Here is a 5,350-nt window from a genome sequence, read left to right on the forward strand (position 1 = left end):
TAAATTCAAATGCTATAGGTGTCAATGTGCAAGTGTACAAAACAAGTAATATAATGATGAGTATTCAAGATCATCTCCACAAGAATTGATATTATTAGATTTGCTACAGAATACTCAATAGTGCAGTTTTGCTTTAATTAAAAATAAAACAGGTAATAAAACTAATAAATTAATTGAAATAATATGCAATAAATAGAAATTCAAATAAATAAATTCTCATGTCACACACAAGGATAAAACCAATGGAAATAGAGTAGTTGAGTGATTAAACTCACTTAATGGTTAACTATTTTTCTAATGTTTGGCTCGGTTGTTACAACATCTGCTACAGTACTAGGCAGAATGGGCAGAATCCTTATGTATCATCAGCTGTCACATGTTGGATATCTTATATCTATATGCAACCTAACAGTGATTAGTTGTCATGCCAACATAAGATATAGCATTACACGCCTAGGTTCTAATTACCCTATTAGGTGAATCCCTATGTCTAGTTTATCATATATAAAACCAAGTATTACTTTGATATGTTCCACTAAAATAAGCTCTTTTGTGGCTCTTTCTTAGCTAGAATCATTACATGGGTAATTAGCCGAAATAATGAATAGAAATAAGTATTATTAAAACAAAGCGCTATAGCAAACATGCAGCAACACATATAATCAGTCAATGAATCATTAAGATTATTTATCACTCAACCACAACTAAATTTAGTTCATGGTTTGTGAAAGAAAAATAAAGAAAAGAGTTTTAACCATCAAATACATCTCAATGAATAAATAGAAAACAAGAAAAGAGCAAGAAGGTTTGATTTTCAATGGATCTCTACGTTTTCTCCTTTGGTGCAGTGCTAAATTTCTCTCTTGAATTATGTTTTTCTTTTGTTTCTTTACGGTTTTTCTCCTTGGGTGATAGCTCTCCTTTTCCTTTACGTGTGTGCTTCTTTTATAGATGAAAATTAGGGTAAACAGAAGTTTAGGGCGCGTATCTTTCAGATTAAAAAACCCTAGATCACAATCTTCTAAGTATCTTGTGCGAAATCTTCTCTGTCGTTGTTCCAAGATTGCTACAGCAACGGATGCTACAATAACGGCTACAGTAACTGCACTGTTCTAGATTTGTTTCAATTCTTCTATAGTCAACTTCTTTTCCATCTTTTGCAAGCCTATTGTAGCAACATTCATTCCTTGGAATTTAAGCTTTCAATCATCTATCATTATGCACACAATCTAAGTACACAAAATTATTCTAAAACAACGCAATTTATTAAAAATAAACTAAAATGGATATTCATGCAAAATAAAAGTAAAATACAATAAACATATTTCATTTACTCTCTAAGTAATCTTGATTTAAGTCTAAAAGTGCCATGATAACTCTCATTTTAAAGAGTTATCAGTTAACACTTGTGTTCTCTATCGAGTTTTACTAGAGTTACAAAATTATAGGTGGTATTGATTTGATTTGGAGTAGCAGATGACTCTAATACCAAGTTGAAATGAGCTAGAAATATGTTTGGTTACTGAGAAAAAGAACAAGAAAATAATGAAAGTTGTTTCAACTTTTATTCGTCAGATTACAAACGGGAATCTCTTGCTAGATATTTCTAGAAACTTCGTACACGTACACACTAAGCTAGTAGCTACTAAAACCATTATAACAATTTTTGCCAGCTCAGCATAACTAGCTTATGACTGATATGCGCAGCTGCAAGTGAGACCATCAAGCTTATTCTGCATACTCTGTTATCACGCATGCTCTGCAGACTGTATATCAACATCAACAGTATCACCATACTCTTTAACAAGGAATAAGAAGGAAAGGAGGGATGGTATTGAAGTTTCCTTATCTATAGCATTAGCAGTGTCTTATTCAGCTCATTAGATTTGAGATATTTGTAGAATGTGACGGTTTAACTCCTTGATACATCGTAGTCTTAGATTAAGACTTAATTACATGCTCATTTAAATTTGAGATTAAATATGAATATATATGTATTTGCATATATTGATCATTGATATGGATGATCCCCACCCCCCAAAAAAAAAATTCTATTCTGCTATCCTCATTCTTTTTCTCACCCTTCTATTTATTTATTGATTTTTATTATGATCTTTCTTTAGCTTTAAGTTCTCATTGGGTTATGTAATCTTCTCCAGACTCATCGAAGTTTATATATATATATTTGCCTTGTTCTTTAGATAGCCGGGGTGGAGGTTAGCTTCGAAGTGGTGAAAAATAAATTGGCACCCACAACGAAGAAATCTGACCTGGTGATAAGAGTTTGGCAAAGGCTTCTACTGTGCACAGGAAATTTTCGAATTGGCATGTGAACATGGAATCTTTCAGAAGGAAGAAAATAACTATTCATAAAACGGGAGGTTTTCAATGATAGACATCAAGCTGAACAGTATTTGATTGAAAATACAGAGGTTCTCAACAAGATAATCATGATCTTGAGGAAACATTTGTTCGAAAGGCATGGAATATATGAAGTATTCTGAGATGATCGAGCGAGTCAGGTCAATGTAAATAGGAGAGGACTCGGAAGTGATGTTATGCCAACATTCAGAGAATTTGACTGCACACAAATGTTTATGGGGATTTGGCCATATCAACCATATCCCTTAGAACCAAACGAAAGTCGGTGTTGTTGATGCTCTTCATTGGGACTCAAAATTATTCTGCTAGTGCTGAGAGTGAGAGATTTGTACTAGTTATTCATGCTCTTCTGATGGGCTTTTCCATTGCCTTGACAGCTTGACTGTCTTTAAATGTTAGGCTGCTTAGGGTCCATATTTATCGCTCCCAAAAAATTGTAATCATTTAGGCATTGTACATAAGTGGTGTAATTCAAAAATATTTATTCAAGTTCTTGTAGTCCATAACCTTTGGGGCCGGCATGTCAAGTGGTCAGTTCCTTCTTTCTTTTGTGTTTTAGGCTCTCCCTCTGGTACTGCTGTTGGTAGGGGTGGGCATGTCGGGTCCGGTTTGGGAAAATTAAACTAAATGGGTGGAGCTATTAGCACCATTCCGAAAATCTCATAAGCCATTATTTGAACACTTCATTTTGACTTGAATTTCAATTATATTATGAAACAAATATCTTTATTGAACCCACGTTAATACTCTAAGGGCAAGTTTTATCCTTTGATCATAAACATTTAATATTTATAATTTTTATTTAAGAGTCATATTTATCGAACACCAATAACTTCATATAATCTCTTATATTATTATTACTCCCCGTAACAAACAGAGTCTCGACAATATACAATTGCTAAATTTGTTAAATGCAGACCACGGAGACATTTATCTAATTGTAACTCAACCCAGGTTTTACTTAAGTCTTGTTGACTATTATTTAATAGCATGATTAGGGTTGTCATCACCTAGTCTAAACTCTATAAACCATAGTCAAGCAGCCTGCTGACTGAGTGAAATTTAGTTCTCTCTTGACTTTGACATTAACAAATCCACAGAATGAGATGATGAACTGATGATACCAACAAATTTGAGCGTTCTATTTTCCACATAACAAGATAGCAAGGTAGCACTCAATTGGCAATTTGGGATTCAGCTGCCCCGTTGAGCACGTTTCTGGAAAAATACAGAAATACAATGACAGCGGCAATTTGGCATTATTATTTGTTACAGCTGACAATAAAGACTTAAATGACTTCTATCTTCGATGACTCTAATTGGTTTTTGTCTATTTTATATATGCCGGATATTCCTCAATGAGAAGTATGATAATATCTAAAAACTGAATTCTGAAAAATAAATGTTGATGCTCTGGTAATCTAGTTCCAAAAATTGCAAAAACCCCATCGAAAGAGCAATTAACATGTCATTGGTCATAGAGAGGTGCAATTCTTTTCCTAGCTGTAAAAGTTGAGAAATTTTCAAATTTTTTTTATTATTACATTTTGATACACAAATTAATCACGTGAACACCAATAAATGTGCCATATCAATCATCTATTGAAGTAAGTACTATGAGGTTTGAATCCATGTTCGCATGAGTGAAAGAGAATTGAATTGCTGTTAGATTTTAAAAAAAAAAAAAATTCAAACTTTAGAAGCCATGACAACCAATGTGTTGATTAACGTCCTTATCGGGTAAAGGGAACCAAGATGGGCTAGCTTAGCGTGGTTATAGAAGGTTCCAGCTCTAGCAAATTCTAGCACTTTCTTACACTTGTACATACATGGGAATTCTCTAAAGAGTGGTAGAATGCAGTCTCTCTCGCATGATGTACATAGAAATTTCTAAATCTTACAAGCAATGAGGAACTCTTCAAGCTATGAGAACTCTTTGGACTTATAATATTCTAGAACTAGACATGTTTCCTTATAAACAAGGCACGACACTTAGCATTTGTATACCAAGCAAGAGCAACAAGCAACTCAAGTAACTTGTAAGTCATCTCTCTAAGCTCTTTTGTACACGCACACACTCTTGTGAACACAAACTTTCTTTGACTCAATTGCTCACTCTTCTCTCTAGTCTTCTGCATACAACTTAGCTTAGCTAGTCGAGAATCTCAAAACTTGTTTAGTAATTTTTGGACAATGGTTGTCTAAATACCACATGGATGTGCTGCGCAAAATACTCATCTCATGACATTAAGCTCATGAGTAGACAACAAATAAATATTAAAGCCACCAAGACTGCATGAATGGCAACTTAAGTAGACAACAAATAAATATAAAACCCACCAAGACATTTCCAAAATGAGAACTTCTGCATATTTTGTAATTCATTATATCAATCTTTAAGTTACAAGTTTTTACATGTGTCTGTGTAATTTTTAAATTATCAACCACACAAACACAACATAAATTTAAACAAAGTAAATGAATGAGATTTATAACAATTATAGAATTATACAATTGGATACATGCATGATCACGTTTCGATATTAATACAATTGAAAATGTAGACTTATTCCATTTTCTAACACCATTTTAAAAAAGAACCATGTTGTTGAGTAATTGAGTGTCTACAAATATGAACACCACAAATATGGAGCAAGTTGCAGCAGGGCACAGCCAACGAGCCAAAAGAAAGTGGCATGCATGCTCAAGAAAATAGTTAACCTCAAGACGTTTCAAAGAACCCAGAGAGTTGTAAAATTAATTTTTTTTGAACATTCAAGTTGTCATTTATTATCAGCGTGACAGATTGTTTTTCTCTTCCACTACGGGTCATGGTGATTTTCCTCTATAAATGGCTGGCAAGAATAGGTGTTTGTAACCCCCAAAAATTACCCATGAAAACACAAGAGTAAAATTGGAATGAAACCTCACATTGTTTATTTTATATAAAAAAACAAAAAAAAAATCT

The 5,350-nt window shown here is 33.4% G+C and overlaps 1 pseudogene; it reads left to right on the forward strand.

Moving 5' to 3' along the window:
- Positions 1-2,504, forward strand: part of LOC18031694 — a 58,782-nt pseudogene extending 56,278 nt beyond the window's left edge.
- The last annotated feature ends 2,846 nt before the right edge of the window (positions 2,505-5,350 follow it).

The sequence above is a fragment of the Citrus clementina genome, unplaced genomic scaffold (genome assembly GCF_000493195.1).
Source record: "Citrus clementina cultivar Clemenules unplaced genomic scaffold, Citrus_clementina_v1.0 scaffold_9, whole genome shotgun sequence".
Classification (NCBI taxonomy): domain Eukaryota; kingdom Viridiplantae; phylum Streptophyta; class Magnoliopsida; order Sapindales; family Rutaceae; genus Citrus; species Citrus x clementina.